The sequence below is a fragment of the Zosterops lateralis genome (genome assembly GCF_965231275.1).
Source record: "Zosterops lateralis genome assembly, contig: HAP1_HAP1_SCAFFOLD_103, whole genome shotgun sequence".
Taxonomy (NCBI): Eukaryota; Metazoa; Chordata; class Aves; order Passeriformes; family Zosteropidae; genus Zosterops; species Zosterops lateralis.
Window position 1 is genome coordinate 1 of NW_028154575.1, and position 24,339 is coordinate 24,339.

At 45.9% G+C, this 24,339-nt stretch overlaps 1 pseudogene across 1 annotated transcript; it reads left to right on the plus strand.

Annotated features, from left to right (window-relative positions):
* Nucleotides 1-14,183: 14,183 nt before the first annotated feature.
* Nucleotides 14,184-18,589, plus strand: LOC310923547 (beta-sarcoglycan-like; annotated as a pseudogene). The gene is made up of 6 exons: nt 14,184-14,216; nt 15,443-15,651; nt 16,439-16,624; nt 16,726-16,888; nt 17,401-17,532; nt 18,371-18,589. The product of its transcript is annotated as a beta-sarcoglycan-like (transcript).
* The last annotated feature ends 5,750 nt before the right edge of the window (nt 18,590-24,339 follow it).

Below are 24,339 nucleotides of genomic sequence, written 5' to 3' on the forward strand. Positions count from 1 at the left end.
AATGGAGTTATAGGTGCCTGGAAGTGGGTTGGCCCTACCAATCAGCTGTAATGAGCTGGAGGTTTTTTTCCATTTTTTTGGCAACTGCTCTTATAGTTGTTGTAGGTACTCCTACTAGCAAACTGTTCTGTTTGTCTCCCATTGAAAAATGCAGGTGAAATATACATCTCAATGTTTGGCCCAATTATGTCTGTCTCATTTTCGTGAAAAATAGCTCTTTTTTACAAAAAAGGCAGAAAAAAGTAACTGCTACTGAATAGTACTGTTCCTGCCAAACACTCAGGTGACTATAGAATTTGTTCTGGAACTTTTAGCCTTCGATAAAATCTTCAACTTTGTCAAGTACATTGTGTGGAGAAAAATTGACAAATGAAATCTATTTCTGACTCTTCTGTGATGTGCTATGGTGCTTTACTATGAAGAGGTGACTGTTTTCACTGCTGAATACAAGTACAAGTTTGCATTTTGTGGTGAACATTTTTAGTCATATGTAAAGGATCATGAATAAAAGTTTAATTGCTTACACCTGCTGGCTCAAGCACCTTCATTTCTGAACTTTTTGAAGGCCTTGAAAGGGATGTCCTATTGGGGCACTTCTCAGAAGTGCACTTACAGTAGCTCCCGTCAGCTTCGTATCAAGCACTAACTTTTGTCCTGTTTTTGCCATGGCTTTCCCTCTGAATGTAGTGAAACAGAGTTTAAAACTTCAAGTTTTATTGATATTTTTATAGATAACCTTTAAAAAGGATATAATAACTCAGAGTTGGTATTTAGAATCACGAATCAAGCTTCATTTTAAAAACAATACTTGAGTCCATAAATCTAGTCAAGGCAAAAAAAAAAAAAAAAAAAAGGGGCCACTTTAGAAAGCTTAGCTTCCCCCCTCCAATAATTTCAGGCAGATAAGTATGTCCACAGCAGCAGATGGAGCAGTGCAATTAAGGTGGATCTGTAATGTGAAACACTTACTGTGAAATGTATTTTTTCCCATGCTGTGTAAGTTGGAGTTTTAATATGATGTAGCATTCTTTTGGTCCTGTATACTGAATATTCATGAAATTCCCTGGAGTAACTATGGAAGCTCAGTCCCATCTAAAAATATTCAAGCTGCCATGTGCAGGGAACTTCCACAATGTGAACCAGAAGCATGTTGAGTACAGACAAGTAGGCAGTGCTTCAAAAACTGATACAAGTAAAAGTACTAATGTTGATGTGCACCCCTCTCCACTGGTGTGGATACAAGTTGTTCCTCAGAGATACACACTCCTTTTGAGTTTTTAAATGTAAACTGATTTTTGTAAATGGAGATAGATCTTAACTAGAAAAATGATCACGCTTATTTTCCTTTTTAATACTCTTAAGGTTAGTGCTGCTTTCCTTAGAGGTGTCATATAGAACTTTTTATGTGACTTTAGCTTTTGAGTATGAATAGAAGATAAAGTATATATGGGTGTGGTGAGGAATGAATGACTATGCTATTGTAAAAGCAAGTGAATTAAGGGTAGTCAAAGTTTTTACAGTCTGACAGCAAAAAGAAAAGAATATACAGTGCTTTCTTCTCAAAACAAAATCCTTTGTCCACAGATCCAATCTGAAAGTATTTGCTCTAATTGTCTGATAATAAATCTAATTTTTGTTTAAAGAGGCTGGCTTTAGTGGTTGATGCTTTAAATCAGTTGTCATCTTTTATTGTCTACTTGTACAACCTTGTAATGTTTACACTGCCTTAAATTATTTGGGCATTGCATTTTTGGCCTTTATTTGCCTGTCCTCTGTTGTTCACAAGAGTGCACAGTGATGGGGAGCTCCCCCTTAAACGGAGGTGGCCTTGGCTGCTTCTTGGTGTCTGTGGAGTAAAGCCAGCACAACTTGTTCACTTGTTCCCTCGGAGATGACAAGGAAAAATAGTGTGCTGTTCTTTTCTCTGGCTTCCTTGCTCTGTCATGTCGGTCCGATGCCTTTCCCTAGTCATCATGCTGCAGTCAGGATTTTGCAGAATGCTAAAGAGAAGCTGGCAAGGGGGTGAAAGCTAGGCAAATGGAAGCTGATCACAAATTTTCTTCAGAGACAAAAAAAATGCAAAGTTTTTTTTTAAATTTTCTGTATGTTTGACTACTGAGGGTAAAACAGTTTGTAAATCCATGGACATTTGAAGCAAAACTGTTCCTGTATTCTCTGCAAGGCTGGCAATGCCTTAACTGAAACTCAGCGGGAATGAATGAGCTATATCAGTGTGCATAAAACACAGAACAATAATAGTATTGCAGCATTTTCTCCTGAATGTAGAAAAGGATTTCAGAATTGCCATAGAAGGAATGAGAAGCAGGAGGAATCTCATGCTGCTCTATGCTTAGTTCTTAACACCTGTCCACATCTATGGTGAAGGTAGTAACTGATGGATGACGTATTTGAATTCCACTTTACTTTCATACTTCATTACATTTCTTCCTGTGATTTATTCATTATGTGTTGAAATATTTCGGGTTTTTAAGTAGGTGGGCAGACAAGCGCATGAATTAATGAGAAAATGTTGAAATGTTGGATCTTGGTAGATGATTAATGCTGGATTTTCTGTTCTTTCTGAAAACTAGAACTGGAATTAAATAAGTAACTGAGCAACAGGGTTTTCTTTAAATTTTGAATGTCACGTGCAATGACAAATCTGTAATTGGTATGCCTGGTGTACTGTCATTTAATTACATTGTTATTTTGTGTTTTGGGGATGTTTTGGCAGAACCCTTCTACTGCATTATACTAGACTCTGACTCTTAAAGGATATCACTTTTTATTCATCTTATTTTAATTGTGAAAGGTTTTGACAGAGCAGGTGTAAAAATGAGAAACCAAAGAACCTGGAGACATCACTCTCAAATCTCAGGATCTTGAAGATCCTCCCCTAGCCTGAATTAGCCAACTCTCTTATTTTTTTCAAAGCAGAAAGCCACAACAGATCTGTCTTTTCTGCCAAACTGTTAGTATTACAACCCCTTCAGTAAACACCAAATACATACGAACTCCAAATATCATGGCAGGAGCACGATGGTATTACAACACACATGAACACTTCTCTTTTTTTAACACTTCAGGAAATAATATAGTGTTAAGATAATCTTAGAGGTTTTTTTCTTTAAAAAAGAAAATAAAAGGAGCTCACAAATTAATGCATAGAGTTTATGCACACCTTCAGTTTACACATGTATTTCCACAGTGTTATTTTTTCTGAAAGAGATATAGCACAAATATCTCATAAACATTTTAAAAATGGCATTTTTATGATGTCTCTGCAAATGTAAATGTAAATGTAAATATCAAATCTTTACCTAGGAGAGGAAAGCAGTATAATAACACAGACTTCTTCTCATACAAAGCAAATTCCTCCTGAAGAATCTAAGGATATATTTCATTAAGTAAAATCTGAGAGAGAGGCTAATATTAACAGAAAGTCATTAAAGATCTTCTGCTGGTATCAATTCATGTAGTTCTATTCCCTTAAAATAAGTTTCTTACACACCTGACCTCCTGAAGCAGAACAGCATACTTTTGGCAGGAGACAGCTTTTTACTGCTGGACAGTCTTCTAAAAAAACACACACATTAAGAAATGGTGAGAACACTTACAGAAAGAGCCAGAGTTGGAAAAAATGCCATATGTGAAACATGTTCGTAATTAGACAAGGCACTGATTTACCTTCTTGAGATGTTTCATTGAGAATTGAGACGAGCTGTTTTCGAATCGCAGTGTTCAGTTCTAATAATTTACAGCATTGGCTCAGATTTTCACAACCCCTCGAACTCTTCGCAAGTGTGTTGATGAAGCAGCAGGAGATAATCAATGGCCGCCCTGTTTTGCAGGGTGGCCTGCCTCGTTATTTTCTCCTCTGCAAGGAGGTCCGATAGCGCGTTAGACGTCAAATTCGCTTGTTTTGCCACCCAACACTCCAATTCGGCCAATTCCCCCATGTTTTTTGCAATTGAAACCCAGGGCAGAAAAATCGTGACGGCCGTAGCCTTGGCCCTGGACCAATGCAATATCTCCGATTCACAATCAGGGTGGAGGTTTGCCAGGCCTCTCTTTTTGATTGATGCATGCTGAGTAGAATTTTTCTTGATCCAATGAATAATTTGAGTTTTGTTGGGGGTAAACAGCCCTAACCGCCCGAGTGTACATGGGCCTCCGTACACAAGAGAGGGGATGCCGCTGTAAGCCCTATCTCCACAAATCAAAAACGTTTTCGGGGGAAGTGCAAGAGGTTGGGTGCTGGAGATTGTTGCTACGTGGGCCAGGGCAGAGCACCACCAACTGGCCCACGTAGTTATCTGATACCTGCTTGATTTCGCGATAGTGCTTTCGGACGTTGGCCGCGGGCTGGAAGGAAAAGTGGATGCAAAAGGTTGCAGGGGAAGACCCCAGGAGATCCAGCTCCTGGGGTTCTTGGGTAACGACAGGGAGGTGGGAGGTCCACTCCTTCCAGAGCGCCAAGGGATTTTTGATTAGATGGGAATCGTGGCCTATTTCCTTCCAATGATTAACCTGGATGGGCTTACGATTATAACTTGCTCTGAACCGCAAGAGTTGAGGGGGGAACTCACTCTCTACGGACGGGATCCCCACGAGGCACGATGACAGGGGATCTCCTGCTGAGGCGGAGGACAGACAGATATGGTCCTGCTTTAGAGACTTGGCCAAGGTCCTCCATACGTTTGCCTTGGGCTGGGGGACCATCCAGGTGGTCGCTGGTCCCGCGAGGCTGGCTAGGAGCATCATCCAGATGGCAATGATGATGCTTGGGGGCCATCCTCTAGCGAAGGATCGGGTGGTCTGGTCCGCGGCTTCCCTGGGGGGAGAACTAAGAACACATACTTTAAGTCAATTAAAGAGCCACTCCAGGGTTCCTGGTTCGGGATCATTGACAGAAACTGAAAAAGGGAAGGAGTCTTCCTCCTCTCCCTCGGGGGGAAACATCCAGTGGGGCAAGGTAACTGCAGCTGTAATTTCTGCCCCTCTTGCCGGATCGTCTTTCTGTTTACTGCCCTCGGTACCGGACCTCTTCCTCCTTCTCCAGGAGGCAACTGTCACTTGAGCCGGCCTGGAACCCTCCTTGGAAACCTTGGGGACATAAGGTCTCACATTGCGGGATGGAACCCACCGAAGTCCGGTGTCAGTGGAGACGCAGGCGTACCCGCGTCCCCAGGTAATTAAATCGTGAGGTCCTAATGTTCTCAAGGTTTCTGGATCCCTGACGAGGACTTTTGGCCTTTCGTGGGGCGCTAACTGTGCACTCCCACGAAAGTGCCTCGTCACTGGCGGGTTCATGGTCTCGAAGGAACAGTTTAGAAAATTGATTGTAAAGAGGGCCCGGGACAACCTGATAGATGGAGGTTCGTTTCTTAGGATGCTAGACTGCTGGCTAAGGACCCTCTTGATGTTTTGATGGGTCCTTTCCACAATTGCTTGGCCCGTTGGGGAATAAGGGATGCCAGTCTTGTGACTTATTCCCCACTGCTGTAGGAAGCTACAGAACTCCCTGGACGTGTACGCTGGGCCGTTATCAGTCTTTAGAGACTTGGGGATGCCCATGAAGGAGAAAGCGTGTATCAGATGCCGAATGGCATCCGCCGATTTCTCCCCTGTGTGGGCAGAGGCGTACACTGCTCCCGAAAAGGTGTCCACCGTGACGTGCACGAACTTCTGCCTCCCGAAGGGGGCATAGTGTGTGACGTCACTTTGCCACACCTCACAACTCGACAACCCTCGGGGGTTAACCCCCGTGGCCATCGAAGGGACTGAATTTCGGTGGCAAGTGGGACAAGAGGCCACAATCGCCTTGGCCTGGTCACGGGTAAGGTGGAATTCCCGGACCAAACCTGGGGCGTTCTGGTGATGGAGTTGGTGGCTGAGCTTTGCCTGCTCAAAGGTGTTAGGCAATGGAATCACCTCCACAGGGGCAGCAAGGGCATCTGCCCTTCTGTTTCCCTCGGCGATGACTCCTGGCAGGTCCGTGTGTGATCTGATGTGCATCACATAAAATGGCTGCTTTCGGTGGGAGATCAGTTTTACAAGTTTCGAAAGCAGCTCGAACAGGGCAAGGTTGTCCATCTCTTGCAGTATGGAGTTCTCCGCTCTGGATACTACCCCAGCTACGTATGCCGAATCTGTTACAATGTTAATAGGTTCAGAGAACCTCTCAAACGCCCTGACGACTGCGGCCAACTCAGCAACTTGAGGCGATCCCTTCACCTCCGCAACATCTGACTCCCACTGCTGAGTTTCTGGATTCCTCCAAGTCATGACCGACTTGTGAGTCCTCCCGGACGCGTCAGTGAAAACTGTCAAGGCATCGAGGGGTTTTTTACTCTGAATTGATTTTAATTCCAATTGGAATGTAGAATCCGAATTAAAAATTTTGTGGGCAGGCCGAGTTATTGAAATTTGCCCAGAGTAACTGTCCAGCGCGAATTGGAGTGACTCATTCTCCATAAGAAGGTGTTCCAACATTGCCTTTGTAATTTGGCCCGATGATAGCCTAATTGGCATGTGAATGCACTCAAAATCACAGCCGGCTAGGTCCCGAATTCGGAGCCTAGCCTTCCGGATAAGGTCAGCCATCAACTCCTGTGGCCTTGTCATCCGTTTGGACCGGTGATGGCCTAGGAAGACCCACTCGATGACGAGGAGCGGGTCGTTGCCATCACGGTCCCTCTTAGGGAGTTTCTGGATGACATTGTCCCACTGAAATATCAGTCCCTGGAGGTGGGGCAGCCTTCCGAAGATTGCGAATCGGAAGGGCAGGTCAGGTCTGCACCTGTGGGCCTGCCTGGTGGACATTGCCTCCTGAACCTTTTCCAGAGCCTGTTCCGCCTCTGGGGTAAGGGACCTAGGGGAACTGAGCCCCTCTTCTCCCCCTTTCAGTAAACTGAAAAGGGGGGCCAGGTCCTCCGTAGAGAGACCCAGCCAAGGCCTCACCCAATTTAACGTCCCACACAGCTGTTGGACATCCGCCAATGTCTCAATTTTGGTTCTTATTTCCAATTGCTGCGGCACAATGGTCCGCTGACTGATGACGAGTCCCAGGTACCTCCAGGGGGGCATCTTCTGAATCTTATTTTCCTGTAACTCGAACCCTGCAGCAGCCAGTGAAGCCACTGTAAGGTCAAGCACGTGGGCCAGCAGGTCGTCGGTGGGAGCGCACACCAAGACGTCATCCATGTAATGATGAATGACGGCTTGGTGCGTGGCTGCACGCACAGGAGCGAGCAAGGAAGAGACGTACCACTGGCAAATAACTGGAGAGTTCTTCATTCCTTGCGGTAAAACCCGCCAGTGATACCTCTTCCTCGGGGCTTCTCGGTTAGTGGTAGGAACCGAGAAGGCAAATCGTGGGGCATCATCCGGATGCAGCGGAATTTGAAAGAAACAATCTTTTATATCTATGACGGCCAATTTCCAATTTTGGGGGAGCATGGTCGGGGAAGGCATCCCTGGTTGTAGTGACCCCATATCTTCAATCACTTCATTAATTTTTCTGAGGTCGTGGAGGAGCCGCCATCTGGTCTTGTCTGATTTTTGAATGACAAAGACCGGGGAGTTCCACGGAGAGGTGGACTCCACTATGTGGCCTTTGGCCAGCTGCTCTCCCACGAGCTCGTTGAGCGCCTTTAATTTCTGTTGAGACAGTGGCCATTGCTCTACCCAGACTGGTTCGTTAGACAGCCAATTCAGCTTCAAGGTAGGGCGCTCGTCGATGGCCACTGTGTTAACCTTGGGGGGGTCTGGAAAGCCAATTGTGACCCCCCACTGCTGCATGAGGTCTCTACCCCACAGGGGTGTCTCGTAGTTCAAAACAAACGGGCGCAGTGAAGCCAATTGCCCGTTTGGCCCCTCAATTTGGACCACGTCCTTCGATTGTTTCGCCAATTGAAGCCCGCCTACACCCGAGACGTGCTTTCCCACGGATTGCAGTTCCCAATGTGACGGCCACAAACTCTCCGGTATGACCGTCACATCCGCCCCCGTGTCCCAGACCCCTTTGATGTTTTTACTGTCCCCATCCACACTGATCCTGCATGTGTCTGTTGGTTTGCTGCGCGTGATCTTCCTTACCGAAAGGATGCTCATTTCTTCATCTTCGGTGCAGCTCATCCCCGTTGTCTCATTTTCGTCCCCTATTTCCTGGCAGATGGCGAGAAGGGGTTCTGGGATGAGCTGCGCGATAACTTGGCCTTTCGGTAGGAATGTGGGTGGGTGGTCTGTGTGCAGCCACAATTCGAACCTCCTGGGGTCGGTGGTGATGACCCCGGGGGCTATGTGTATGTCAGGTGGTGTATGTTTACAGTCTCCCACCACGGCAAATTTGCATCCTATTTCGTCCCAGGAGCCCCTGTCCTTCGAGACCACGACTGTGTGCCAATCGCGATCCCGCAAGTGAAGAGGCTGCGCCAACTTGAGCCTAAAGGGCTCATACCTTGAGTCGGTCGTCAGGGTTCCCTCGGGTTCCCGGACGAAGGTCTTAGTTTCCGGCTCGGCGTCCTGGAGAGGAGCTCTTTCGGTCTCAGCAAGTTGAAGTGTCATGTCCGGTATTTCAGTCATTGTAGGTGTCTCGGTCATGCAGGGCACAACCATCCTTCTGTGGAGGGCAGAAACAGAAAGATCATTATTTTCATGAACGTCACCCTTCCCGGCAGTGTTGCCCTCCCTGTTGGTATCCGCACGCCGGGGGGCGCCGCGCTCCTCATCTAGTTTGTTGAGGAGGGATGTCCCCCCTTCCCACCTCCCCCCTTTTTCAAAAATGTTTGGAACTGTGCCCTTTGGGGGCATTGGCTAGACCAATGCCCTTTCTGGCCGCACAGAAAGCACGGGCGATTGTCCGGTGGTTTCTTAGATGTTCTTGGCGTCTTGGGCGTTTTTTGTTCTTCCTTCTGCGAGACTGTGGCGACTCGGGGACCAGACGGCCTCTTCTGTAGGGTCCGTGGTTTTCCAGCGGCGACTCTAGCACTGACGGCCTTGAGCATCTCATCTAGGGTGGGCTGCTCCCCAGGTAACTTCGGGATCCTGAGGATGGCCTCGCGACACTCCTCGTTAGCATTTTTGAATGCCATCTCCTCGAGGAGGTCTTCCCTCGCACCCACCCTATTGACCTTTTGCTCAATAGCCGCCGTCAGCCGCTCGACAAAAGCCACAAACGGTTCCGCCGGACCCTGGAAAATCTCACTATAGGATGTTAGAGGTCCCGTGGGCCGCATCTCACAGAAGGCTTGCACCGCTTTTTCCTTGATTACCGTCAGCACCCCCTCTGGTATGTTTTCTGCCTGATCGGAAGCAGATTTCCAATCACCCTCCCCCATCAGGTGTTCTAAGGTGATGGGGTCCCCACCGTTATCCGTGGCAGTTATCGGATCTCTTAACAAGCTAGGGAGTGCTCGTCCTAGCAGGTCTTTCCAAGTGCCCTGCCAGAGCTTGTACTCTGTTTTATTATTGAGGCACCGGAAGAGCTGCTTAAGATCCCAAGGGACGACCACATGCCCCGCAAGTGTTGACTCCAACATGCCCTGGAAGTACGGACTCTCTCGTCCGTACTCCTTCAGGGTTTTCATGAGATCCTTGATAGCCGCCTGCGGAAACGGTCTCCAAGTGGCTGCCCCACCCCGGCCGCGATAGGTGACAGGGGCGACCATGGGAAGACCACTTGGTTCGGGGCTTCCGGTTTCCAGGCCCTCCCCCTCCGGGCTCCAACCGTGGGAACCGGAAGGGTAGGCGTGGGAACCGGAAGAGGGGCGGGACCAGTCGGTGGGCGGTGCTGAGGGAAGGGGCGTGTTTTCTGTGGGCGGAGAGTGGGCGGAGTAGGAAGGTGGGGAAATGGGAGGAGAAAGGGGAGGAAACTCTTTGTGGGAAAGGGGAGGAGTATCTAAAAAGGGGTTGGTGTTCCTAGATGACGTCCTGAGGGTAGGGGGACGAGGGTGGGAGGGGAAAAACGAAGAGAGGGACGACGAGCGGGCAAGGCGCCCGCCGCCATTTTGTGGAGAGGGGTTCAGGGCGCCATTTTGGACACCAGGGGAATCCGGCTCTGCAAAGGAAAATCTAACACGAGGCTTAGGGGACATCTGGGGTAGGAAAGATGTCGTTACCGGCGGGGTACACCGGCTCCGAGAGTCCTGAGCCGTCTGGCCGGGACAGCCCAGGCGGGGGGATTTGCCGTCCCTCAAGGGGCCGGGGCTAGAGGACCCCTTGAGGATTCCTGGCCGGGGAGAGGGAGGACGGGCAGGGGGATTAGGACGGGAAGAACATAAACTTGTCAACGAACCCCGGGAGCTCCCTTTCTGCATTCCCTCTAAACTATTACATGCAGCTCGTAGCTGTCGAACCCAATAAAGGAATTTAAGTGCATTTTTGTCGCCCGACTTGGCCAGATTAGCAAATTTGACGAACACTGCAGCCCAAAACACGGCAGTGTCCACGGATCGGGCAACTGTCTTAGGGAAATGCAGGAAGAGAAATCTTACAAACTTATTTAAATCTCCCTTAGAAAACCTGAAATTTGTAGCAACCAACAAACTCTTAACTTTACAACGCACTTCTCTCTGTGGCGCGCTCAGCCGTGCACCCATGGCTATCCGATATCAATTGCGCCCACACCACAACCAACAAGCCTCAAAACACAAGACAACTCAAAAACCAACACCGTCCGCACTAAAAACCGGCAAGGCCACGAACCTCTGAACCGGGGCGGGATCAACGAAAGACCAAAGCCACCAAGGCCACAACACAAACAACGAAAATCACAAAACTTAACTGAAAAGCGAAGAGCCCTTGGAAACCAAAACCCGAGAAAAGCGAGAGAAAGGACCCAAAACGCGGCAGGCTCCCTCCCCACTCCCCCGGGGGCTGCGCAGCCTAGGAATCTCGGGTGTCACCCCGAGACTCCCTCCCCCTATTGCGGAAAGGACCACCTCCCCCCGGGTGGCGGTATCCCCTTTCCTTCCCACGGGTAAGCTTCCTCCCGAAACCTCCTCCCCCCTGGGAGCGAAGGGCTTTTGGGGATACTTACCCGTCCAAGGGTCTTCGGAAAAAGGCTTGAGGGTAGACCGACCTCGAAGAAGACTCCCGGGTGCAGGGAGCTGCCTTCTTCACCCTTTCGGAGCGCTCAGCCTAAGCTGCTGCTCTACGAAAGGTGCGCAGACTGCGAAACAGCCTGGAACTGTAATCCGCAACGAACCCGATGGTTCGCTTGTCGCTTCCTGCGCCGCTGCAGGAATCAGGCGCTGACACTGAGGGGCCCCACGTTGGGCGCCACCCCTGCCGCCGTGCGCTTGCCCTGTGTGGCTAGCCCGGAGCGCACGTAGCAGTACACCTGATATTTGTGGTCCTCCACCTAGGCCAACGACCTGAGCTGCAGCCACGAAGCCGGTGATAAATGAGAGAAGGACTCTCCGGGAGCTTGGGGTCAGAGAAGTTTATTCCTGCCCGGGCACTCCAGGGAGAGCCCCGAGCAAACAAATGCACCGGCTTAAATACAACACAGAGTGGGTGTGGGGAAAGCACAGAACAACCAATGAGCAGGAACCAGGGAGTGGCAAGGGTGAGGGGTGATCCAACCAGGAGTGACCAGGGAAAAGGCGGGAAGGGACCCAGCCAATCCCTAGGCCCAGGCCTCAGGGAGATTGGCATGGGGGGTGAGGGTGATGGACAGGGCCTGTGGCGGGAAGGACGGGCCAATCAGGGACTGTCTCCAGGGAGGGTAGGCAGAGGGTTATATAACTTAAGTGGTAAACAACAAGATGGAGTCAGGGGAACAGGGCCCAGGGAAGCCATTTTGGGTACATAAAACTGGGGTACACTAAACTGAAATGTACATAAAACACAGACAAATGTACATAAAACTTTACAAACCCCAACATGCATTACTACATCTGTGTGGGCTTTCTTACTTAAAGCTACAATCACGACGTTTTCCCCCCTGTAATTACATCTTTCCAACCTTTCCTTACTGAATGCATTAGAATACTCATTTTTTAAGGTTCACATTTTTAATAGGCAAATGAACAATGCATCAGGACTTCTATCACTCAGATAATTCACTACTTGAGAAAACATACTCCTTTTCAATTATAAAGATGCTGCAACCACAAGTATCTCTAAAAGAAGAATCATAGAAATTATGAATCTGGGTTAAAATCTTTCAACAGTTATTAAAATAATAATCTAGCAGATTGTCGGATTAAAAGAAAAAAAACAAAATCTGGTTTTCCATATTAGCTGAAATAACACATACAAGGAAAAGGCTCTTATCTTGCTTTGTCAGCAGTCACATGAAGTCTCCACGCAATTTCACCTGATTTTTAAGAGTTACAAACTGAAACATATACTACTGAAGGAGCAAAACCCAGAACTATGCCTAGGAAACAACAAAACTACATCACGTTCAGCAAATGCAGTTTTGAAAATTTTGCAATTTAAACTACACCTGCCAGAAGAATACACACTTTTTTACTTCCTTCCTTAATCTTTATCTGTAACCTGTGTATCACCTTCCACATAGATCACTCTCTAGGTCTTCAGGTTTTAATGACTCCGTATGGTTTTTACAAGCTTCCAAAAGAGCTGAAAATCCCACCCATGTGCCCATCAGCTTGTGTTTTGATCGCTGCAATATGCTTTCCTCGGGCCTTGGGGGAGCACTGTCAACCTGCTCACCTTCACAAGAACACAGCTACAAAAGTGCATTTTTCCAGCTCATTACAGCAACATAACACAGTGTTTCCATCTGCCAGCTCCTCTTTTCCTGCAACAGCAGCCTGAAACTGTTCATCTTCATTTTCCAAGACCTGAAAGACTATTCCCAACCAACTCATGATGGAGGGGTCAGCCCCCACTGCTGCTCAGCCCTCCTAAGGTCTACCTCACCATCCATTTGCAAGATTTTGAAATGCACGGCACTGTTCCTCCTCTGTGGTAGCTTTACCAGCTACTCTCAAACTCCCTAAAATTGTCCTTTGTCATGAATCCTGCAGAGAGTTACACTGGCTATGTAACTGTAACTCCTATCCAACCATAAAGTAAAAGAAAATAGCTGATTTTCCCTGGAAACGCTGCATCTCTTTCCTCACCAAGCACAGCACACAGCAGGTGGTTACAGGCTCCTGACCTGAGCACAAGCCCCATCTACATCCTGAAGGTACAGAAACCTGGGGATGCAGGAGTGAAAACTCTGTCACGATTTTCCACTGAGCAAAGTCACACCTGACAAGTTTCATGTTCCTCTGCCTCATCTTTCCCTAATTTCACACCTTCTCTATTTCTTCCACTGTTTCACCTCCTCAGTTTCCTGTCACTTCCTGGATTCCACTACATTCCCTCTGCAGCCGAAACTCTTCCGTCAGTCCCGTTCTGACCCCTCGGGGCCGTGTGGCCTTGCAGCAGCCTCTTTCCCCTCCCAGAAGGGCTGGGGTGCTGGATAGCCCGTTCTCCGCCTCAGCACCTCTTTCCCCCCCGTTCTCCTGCCTGTTTCTGGCCCACGGCCGGTTTCTCCTGAGCACAAGCCTGCCCCGGGTCCTTTTCACCTGCTGCTCTTTTACTCCAACGCTCTCTCCTGTTTAGAGCCAGTGTGCCTCAAACCTCACTTTCAACCTCCGGCCCTTGTTTTCAGGGAGCCTCGCCATGGGCAAAGAGGCAAAAAGCCGGGGCTGGCACTCAGAGGTAAGTGAGGGGCGCCAACCGCAGGGGCGCGGGACGGGGCCCAAACCGGCCACTGCAACGCCCGGCGCCGGCCGCCCCAGCCCGGGAGCGCCGGCACCCACCTCGTAGTCCTGATGCCAGCTCTCCAGCTTCTCCTGCAGCTCCCGGGCGCTCCCCGCGCCCACCAAACTCTTTAAGTCTCTGGCCATGGCAGGATGTTAGCTCGCTCTTGGGGGTGTTGCGTTGACTCGATGTCGCTCCGGGAGCGCTCCTCGGGCGGCGCGGGTCTACCAGCGATGGTACAGCCGGCCCGGTGCCCCTGCCCCGGGCCCGTACGGCCGCGATGGTGATGTACGGCCGGCGGCGGCGGCGGTGCCACGGTAACGGAGAGGGGCAGCGAGGAGCGGGTACGGCCCGCGGCCGCCAGGTGACGCTGCCGGGTAACGGCAGCGGGTGCGGGGACCCGCCGCGCGGAGCGGCACCAGGGGGCGCCCGCGGGCCCCGCGCGGCGGCGGCGGGGCAAGATGGCGGCGGCCGGCCCCGAGCAGGTCCGTACGCGGCGGGACACGGGCACGGGAGGGCGGCGGCGCCGTCCCCGCCGGGGTCAGGGGGGACCGGGCCCGCGGTGAGCGGGCGGGACCCGCTCGGCTGGGGAGGGGAGAGGCGGCCCGAGGCTGCTGTCCGGGCGGGGCGGGGCGGGGCGGCCCGCAGCGGCGCCGTGCTGCCCGAGGCGTGGGTGTGCCACAGACGGCAATGGTGCGTGCCCGGCACTGCACTGAGGCGCAGGGTTCTGGCCGGGGCGGGAGGCGGCGGGTGCCCCGGGGCCCGCAGGTCGTGTGTGCTCTGCAGGGCCACACGGGGCCCGAACATCTCCATAAACTTGTCAGGTCAAGCACCTTTCTCAGTACTATCTCTTAGCTCTTCAGCAGCAGAAGAAAACACGGTGTTGCTACTTCAGCGTAGACGTGCAAGTGCAGTCACTTAAGTGTAGTTTTAGGATTCAAGTGAACAAACTTAATTCCGTCCAAAAGATCAAGCTTCTTCTTTGAACATGTGAATCCCTAAATAACAAACCGTTCCGTTTTGGACAGCTACAAAAATACATTAAAGATTTATTTTCACTACGAATATGTACAAGAGTTTCCTCTATTAATTTGTTACATTGAGAGGAAATCCCTTACAATGTCATAACTTCAGATTATTACACGAAAGCCACTCCGGCCAAGTTCCCCATGCCAGGTGTGAAGCCTCACAGTATCTTTCTCGATGCTGCATGCAAGCAACAGGAGTTGAATGCAAACCCTGTACTGTCAAACTAATTTAAAAACTGTATCCACCATGCTCTTCTTGAATAGTCACTGAGAGTCTATCACATATGAGCACGGAGGGAACTAAAATCCTGTGTACTGGCAGATGACGTGCAGGATTATGTCCTGTATCATCTCTGAGAGGTAAAAACTTGATGAATTTCTTGGTAGCTGGTTTTAGGTTTTTAACTGTAACAATATAATTAATAATTCCCATCTGCCATGATAAATATTAAAGTCATATATTGTCTGAAAGTATCTGGATTTTAAATTTAGTCATTATGTTAGCAGAGGTTGCTGTGGTTCTAAGTGTGTATTCTGACAGCAGGGTGGCAGACGGAAAAATTATTCTCAACATAATATCCAGTATATTCCACTAGTCAGTTTACATTGTTTGCATACATATGTGTGTGTCATTGTAGCTAATTTACGTGCCTTTTGAAGCTAACCCATGCCCTGTGTTACAGCAAAGCTCTAACGGCCCGGTGAAGAAGTCTATGCGAGAGAAGGCTGTGGAACGCAGGAACGTTAATAAGGAGCACAACAGCAACTTCAAAGCAGGATACATTCCAATTGATGAAGACCGTCTCCATAAGACAGGGTTACGTGCAGGAAAGGCAACTTGGCCATATGTGTGATTGTTGTTCTTTTTATTTTGGCCGTCATCAATCTGATTGTGAGTATAATAGCTATAGCGTAAGTAACATTAGGTCGTGTTTCATTCTGACAGTTCACTAAAAAAAATAAAACTTCCAGGATGGCCAAGGACTTATAATGTACTGAAGGAGATTCCCACTTTTCTCCTTTCTTTTTAGTTCTTTTGTAGTCTGAGCAAGATTAGATGGAAGAATGGTGTCAATTCAGGCATGGTTATTTCGGTTCTCATGGTCACCCCATGAGAAGTGTTACTAGTACATATGAATTCAGGATATATGGCATATAAAATATGGTTATATTTTACATTACAGAGCTGTATGTGAACATTTAGAATTAACTAGGTACTGCACTTTAAAACTTCATTGTTCTAATAACCACATTTTTATTGCTTGGTCAATGAGAAATAATAAATTATTTTTTGTAATTGCACATCCATCTCTGAGGATGCATTCTTGCAGTTCAACGTTAAGTATATACCAAGCTGAACTGTTCAGGAAATCTGTTTAGTCAGTGGTTACCCTTAAACAAAAGAAAGATGTAACTGTGGATGCAATTTAACATTTTATATATATAGAAATAATTTTAGCTACTGTTTCTAATAAGTCTAAAAATAATTCTAAATGCTTTTCATAATTAAATGTGTTATGATGTTTTCAATAGGAACAGACTACAGTAAACTCATACTTAAACCTCACTTAAACATTGATATTAATAATTGTTCAAATAAAACATCTAATTAATACAATAATTGTGGTAGGAAGATCCGAACAATCAACATGATGATTGAAAATGTGTTTCTCTTTCAGATTACCCTGGTTATCTGGGCAGTGGTAAGAATTGGTCCCAATGGTTGTGACAGTATGGAATTCCATGAGAGTGGCTTACTGCGGTTTAAGCAAGTGTCTGACATGGGTGTTATACATCCCTTATATAAAAGCACTGTAGGAGGGAGACGGAATGAAGACTTGGTGATCACTGGGAATAATCAGCCTGTAAGTTATAACATGAATTGAAAGTTTGTGAGCAACACTAGAGAATTACACTCACATTGCTAATTTGAAACATCATTAAGTTCATGACTTTGTTTCTGAAGATTGTATTTCAGCAAGGAACAACCAAGCTTAGCGTGGAAAAAGACAAAACTTCTATTACCAGCGATATTGGCATGGAATTTGTTGACCCACGAACAAACCCATGAATTTCATCTGCCAAATGGAGTTAAAATATTGAATGTACAAAAGGCCTCTACAGAGAGGGTATGTCTCTTATCTTTTGTAAGTAATAAGAATATAGCCCATTGTTTGTTTGTGTAAAAGTAGAGTTGGGTTAGTGGTTTTATAGAGGGTTGAGTGTGCCTTTGGAAACACTGAGCAATCGTGTTGCAGAAAAACCACTCACAACTATGAATACACAGGAGGAACAGGTTAAGTGAAAATGAGGGGTAAATTTACATCATCTGTCTTAACAGGAAGCCTGTATTTGGTACAAGTGTTAGCTGTGTATCTCATAAAATTGTCATATAAATTTGTTTTTTTTAATACAAGAAAAATTAATTTCACATACCTTCCAAAATTCACTGATCTTGTTTTGAAACTGAACGTGGGAAATAACAAATATGCAGAAGCTAATGGCAGAAGGGCAAAAAGTACATTCAAGGTTTTTATTACATTGCACAGCACTACTCTTAAGGTAATTAAAGTTACTCAGACAAATGCAAGTAGCACATTTTCATTAAGGTGTAATACAGCTTTTTTGGTTATGTTCTTAGATTACCAGCAATGCAACCAGCGATCTAAACATAAAGGTTGATGGTCGTGCCATTGTCCGGGGAAATGAAGGTGTTTTCATCACAGGCAAGACAATTGAGTTTCGAATGGGTGGAAACATGGAACTTAAAGCAGTAAGTATTTCAAATTAAAGCAATTCTTCTAACAGCTTAGTTTCAAATCTAGGCTGATAGTAAACTGATGTAGCTTTATGTCATTTCAAATTTTATAAAATTACTCATGCACAGAAGTCATTTGGATTTAAATAGATGGTTTATTACTTTGCAGTTAAGTAGTGGTTGAATAGTTCCAGGTAATATTGATTTACCACTATTAAGACACCAAAAACCTACAACGCAGTTAAAGCTAATATATTGGCCTCTGTACTGGCATGAATACCAAAGGAAGTTAATCTCCTCTGAAAGCTTAACCAGGGATGGCAATGTTTGCCAGAAGAGCAGAGCATATAGTTTGGAGCATTCTGTGCTGCTGCTCTAAGATTCACTGGCATTTCTTTAAGATTTTTGGAGATTAAGATGGTAGTATATATAGAACGATGGAAAAAAAGGATAAAAATAAAGGTATATGCACTTTCAAATGTGAATGAATTTCATGCATGAATTCAAACACTCTTTCCTGTTTCATGTCCATATTTTATATTTACTGCATTTGCTAATAAGAATGTAAAGTGGAAAGTCACCCTACTGCTGTCTTTCTCAATATCAATACACCACTGAAATAGCAAAGTACATTGCTGTATATAGTCAAGAAATCCACAGGCATTGCTGTAATTGTTATTAAAAAATTAAACATTTGCATACATACCTTTTTTTTACTGTTGATTCTACAGCCATCCTAGACGTGTTATTTATCCATTAAACCAGCTTGTCCTTCTCAAAAACAATATGCCTTATTTACATTAGAAGTTGTAATTCTACAACTTCTTTTTTTTTTTTCCTGTCTCCTTACTAGGAAAACAGCATCATCCTGAACGGAACTGTGATGGTCAGCCCGTCACGACTGCCAAGTTCTTCTCACGGGGAACAGTTCAATAACGGCAACTGGCTGCGCTTCAAGCTGTGCATGTGTGCGGACGGGACGCTGTTCAAGGTTCAGGTGACAGGGCACAACGTGGGCTGCCAGACCTCTGTCAACCCCTGTGGAGCCACGCACTGAAAGAAACTGCTGCAGGGACAGGTCTCCTCCGTGTTTACACATATTTGTATGAAGTAATTGCATGCCTTCAAGGGTTTCTTCTTTTGCAGCAGTTTATGCTAACATTTCTTACACTGTATTTTTAAGGAAAGGCTGTTACAGTCAGCAGTATTAGGTCATCATCCTGTTAGCTGCAGTACTGGCACTGAATCTATAAGCTTTCAGTGTACGTGCATACTGAAGTACCTTCTCGAATTGGGATCAGTAGAATATATGTAAAAGAACATGATCTTGGCAACACCTCTACTGCCTACAGTAGTCTCTTGAGGAGGTTTTTGTCCTGTCTCAAGACCTTGAAGACTGCTGAGAATATAACCACAGTCTGAAGTACTTCAACACGAATGTCAACTTTTTGTTGAAAATAGATTCTCCTAGGATGGCTGAAGTGGCAGACTTTTCTCTGCTTTCTTGTTGATACATTGATTTACCCCAAACTTAGGTGGTTTACCAGATGTGTACTGAGGGGTAATGCCAGATTCACTTAAAAATATCACATGATTTCTGCCATGTATTCTCATGTTATTAAAAAAACTGTGCTATCATAAATAATATTTGCAAAGTAATACTGAGTATGGAAATGTAACTTGAATTTTGAAGTAGTCTTGCAGTTATTGAAGTGTTGCTTGAACTTCCATTCTGTCTGTGCAGTTAATGCATTCTGCAGTTGTTTAATTTATGTGAAATACTTACAAAATGTGTTTATATTAGAAGTACGTTTTTAAAGATGTACTTACAACTTGCTTACTACCCAAAAATAGTGTTTTCCGAGGTGCTCTAATGTGAACAGTGTCTGAGTCCATTACTCGATAGGTAATAATCTAAGCTTAACTGTTGCAGCAGTGTCTGAGGTCAGTTCTCTCCTTCCCCATAATTTTCAGTACTGATGCATTACTGAAACATCGGAATTAAATTCTGAAGTTAAACTGCAGTTTTGTAATTCTAAACGTGGTGGGAGGACATCAGACTATGTGTATCAGAATTTGTCAACAGTGAAACTATGGTGAACTGGGGCCTGCTGCAGCCTTCCAGTGGCATTTGCAGCAGTGATGTGTTTTGAGCTAAAAATAAACCAGCTATTTATAAGATTCTTTCTTTCCCCACCCCATGTATTTCTTCAGTTTAAAATAGCTTGGTTTAGCAGTAGCGTCAAGTAATCTTAATATTGGAGGTCTCAAAAAACTGTTTGTAACAGCTTTTTGACAAGATTTTTGATAAGCACACCCTTCATTACCTTCAAGTTGCATGAGTTTTGCACATTAACTTCAGAACTGATTATTTGTTACATGAAGGTAAACCATCTACCCTTGTTTTACAGTGCTTAAAGTACATAGGATTCCATAAAATACAAATCAGCTCCTGCTGTAACAAGAAATTCAACTCTAAGGCCCCAATTTCTGAACTTCATGGAAGGCAGTAAACGCTCATGCAGAACGTGTATGGGTGGAAGTGGTTGCTGGAGGGATATTCATAAGTCAGGCATTACAGCACATGGGGGAGGTCAGAGGAGTTGTATTTCTCTCACTGCTCAAAGGCAGATTTTGATGCTCAGTAGTTGTTGGGGGTTTGGGGCTGGTCAGCAGTGGAGCCGTTCTGACAAAATCAGAATAAGCAGAATATAATGTAGCAAAAACCACTGAGTTCTCACACTAAAGATTACGGGGAAGTACTAACATTTTGCATACTGTCTTTATGGACCTCAGACTTTTATCAGAGATAATAGTTACTAAACACTTTAACACACATTTTGCTGCTTTACACCCATCTTTGCTGCTAAGCGGTAACTCAATTTCTGTTACAGTTAAAAGGAGGAAATAAACTAACATTTTTCAAATTGTCACTCATGCTAATGGCAGCTTGTCACTTTCTGTATACAAATGGAAACACAAAATATAAAGAGCAGTATCCTCAAAGCTGACATACATCTTGAAAATGCCTTGGTCAACTAGATTACACACGTATTAAAGCTCTTCTCTGATTAATACTGACATGTCTATATGCTAGTATTGGATTCCCATAATTATCAAGAGTTCTTTTTAAAATACTGTGTGCAATGTACAGCTGAAAGATTTTGTCACAAAGGTACTCTTAAATCATGATCTGCAGAATTTTTTTTCAAGTGTGGATTTTTTTTGTCAAAATGTAGCAAAACCAGTCATAAAAATACCAAATTAAATAAATTATCAAATTTGCTAGCCACTATGTATTGTTAATATATTTTACATTTATATTACGCAGTTTGATAAACGTTGGCACCACACATGCCTTCTGTTGAGCATTTATTTATCTTCTAACTGCCTAAGGTACATTTTTCTGTATGTATTAAAAGCATAGAGTAGAACACTGTTTATTTCAGTCCCACAGATGCACTTAAGATTTTTTGTGTATAAAGTGCATTCTACATGCCTGTGTAAAATGCTATACTGGGTACGCTGAAACAACTTGCATGTGAAGAGTTCTCACCATCTCTCGGGGTTTCAATCCGGTTGTTTCCTCACCCGAGATTCCAAGGCTGGCTGGTGGTTCGTGTGGGCACGAAGGGAGTGATTTTCCCTCTGGACCTCTGAAGGATTTAGGGTCTGCTGTCTGACTCTGTGTCTCTGTGTTCTGTGCTGAGCTCGGTGCTCGGTGTTCGGCGCGAGAATGATGAGGAGTCTCAAGGTCTTGCTTTTCTGGTTTCTCGCGTTGTTGATTAGTTCTTATCTTACAATTCTCTGTGTCCGGCCATGGTGTTCACAGCAGCCTGGACACGAGGTGACTCCCCTCCTGTGTCCGGCCATGGTGTTCACAGCAGCTCGGACACAAGGCGACTCCCCTGTGTCCGGCCATGGTGTTCTCAGCAGCTCGGACACAAGGCGACTCCCCCCTGTGATGGGAGGTCGCTACCTCTTATACAGATAACTACGTACCCATTGTTTACAATTCTGTGCCAATGCCTATCACCTATACTAACACGGTCATTTCTACTTTGATCCAATCCACTGAAACTATTTTGTGCCCACGTCACTGCAGAAGATGGATGCCAAGGGAGAAGAAGAAGAACCCAGGGCACTGCCCTAAAATCACCATCTTGTCCCTTTGCATCTACATTCTAAAAATCCATAACTACAAAATCTTCTGCACAGTGATAACTACACTACTCTCTGTCACACATTTGTGACTTGCAATTCTTCTCTCTGTTGGATGTTTTTCTCATGGACCAAAATCAAAGCCTGTGTCTTCCTGGGCTCTGTGCCAGGCAAATCCCCCTGCACAGACCCCAGACCCTCTTTTTTGGGTCCCAGGCCTCTCTACCGAGGTCTGTGACTTCCCAGGGCGCCCAGAGGGATGCCCTGGACTCCAACATCTCCTCCCTTTGTTTTCACCAAAAAACACCTCTTTGGCTGCTTTGCCATATGCATTAAAGCAAACACGACTTGATCGTGAGAAGAATTACAAGTCTCAATAAAATACATACAATTTTTTTCAAAATTTTCTTCCACAACCGTGAAGGGTTGAAGAAATCAAACATGCCATTCATCCGTGATCTGGTTTCTTCTCTGAGTTTGTTCACTCCATTTCCCAACCGCTCTGTGCTCTCGTGAATTGATTCTGAACCATCTGACAAATTCATGCAATACAGAAGGAAAAGAAAACGCAAGATATAAGTCCTTGCACGCAGAATGAAAGATGTCTGCAGTCTTGACACTGGTTCACATCTGCATGCTCTCTCCTCTACTCTTGAAGCCGTCAGAGCTTCTGCGCTTGACATGATTTCCACACTCTTTGCAGAAATTCACTTGTGTTCTGTATCTGCAGAAACAAAAGCTACTTCTTTGCCATAGGTTAGTTAAAACTGTACTTTGATGGAAAATGCACAACTCTTGTTAAAACCTGAAATCCATCAGGAAAAGTTTCACATGCAACATCTGTGCTTGTTGATGAACACATCTCTCCTCTAGTTAAAGCCAAAGTGTGGCCAAAACCCTGGCCTTATCTAGAGTGATATCCTTTAATACATTTTTGGAACAAAGCTCTTAACAACAACAATTATGAAATGCTTAAACAACTAAAGAACATAAAGGAGAATTTTGAAATGTATCATGATACAATTAACAATACTTATTACTTAAAACTTATTATCTTAAACTTATCTTATTTTACCAACTTATCTTACTTATTACCTTATTATTTTAACTTATTTCTTATCTTAACTTTCACTTACTTAACTTAAAACTTAACTTATCTTAAAACTTATTCTCTTAACTTATTTATCTTAAAACTTATTTAGCTTAATATAAAATACATTTAAAATTTACATACAATAAAACTTTAAATTTATAAAATATAAATCTATCACTTAAACTTTATCAATCCTTATCTTAAATTCAACTTTACTTACTTAACAAATCTTAAAACCACATAGAAATCCCTTCTAATGTCAATACAATACTAAAACACAAATCAACTTGGATCCAAATACATCAACACTATAATCAAAAATCCTTTTCCATGTCATGACAATAAGTCTTTTGCTCCTGATCATGCAGCTGCTTTGCAAACATCCAATGATTTCCAGATCTCTGCTTCTGAATTCACAAAACCTGTAACTTTAATTGAATTCTTATTTTGCCTGAATGCAGCCCCTCCTAACCCCGAGGGTTACTGCCTTCCCCGGCATCCCTCCCTCTCCTGGATGAGGAGTGGAGACTTTAAAACTCTAAGAAAAGGGTAAACCCAGCATGTAGCCGAAGGATAAATGAAGAAAGGGTGTGTGCAGTGGATTCAAGGGAAACTTGGCTACCTTTTGCTGAAAGGAAAACTTGAGGGAACTGGACTGACAATGTCAAAGTGCCGCTTGTGGGCGGGGTCAGGCTCTGCAGCACTCGCTCTGAGGGGGTGGCGCCTTGGAGAAACTCTCCGCCCTGGCCACGCCTCCTCCCTGCTTGCTCTGCCTTTGCCTGCCCCGGTCCTGCCTGCGCTGGCACCGCCTGCCTCGGCACTGCCTGTGCCGCCCCGGCGCTGCCCGCGTCTCGCTCTCTGTCGGGGTTTGTCCCGCCTGGAGCGATCCCACTGCTCCAGCTGCATCCCACTCGCTCTCTGCCTGCCGCAAGGCCTTCTGGGATTTGTAGTTTCTAGCTTTGCACTTGCGCCGTCCATCTTGGCTCTGTCACTGCGCATGCACCAACCGCAAGGCTTTCTGGGGTTTGTAGTTTCCAACTCTGTACTTTCTCTGCCTGTTCCGGCTCCTCACTCGCGCTCCGCGACACAGGCCCTGCTCCGCCCGCGCCGCGCCCGCGCTGTCCCGACACGGGGCACTCCCCGGCCGCCCTCAGTCGCGATCGCTTTCGCGCGCACACGCCGCAGTGTTATGTCTCACCACTGACGCGATCTGGGCTTGTTTTCCCTGTTTTCCTGGTGTCTCCTCCACTCCCCCTTCCCCCCTCTCTCTGTCTGTCCCTGCGCTGAAGGGGAAAGGGCAGTGGAAAACTTTCAGGCCGTGTCTGAACGCGCTGTGTCTGAGGGGGGCTGCAAAGACTCCTGGATGCACTTTGTCTCACCTCTCCCTCCCCCACTGCTGCGGCAAGTGTCCCGTGCTCACGGAACACGCCTCGAAAACAAGCATGTCCTTATCTCGGGATGGATTAGAAGTTTTGACTTTCCCGAGACGAATTTCTGGGACTGAATTCCTGAGGACTGTGGCGAACCCAGGGAAAGTTGGTGACTTTTCTGTGCTAAACTCAAGGAGA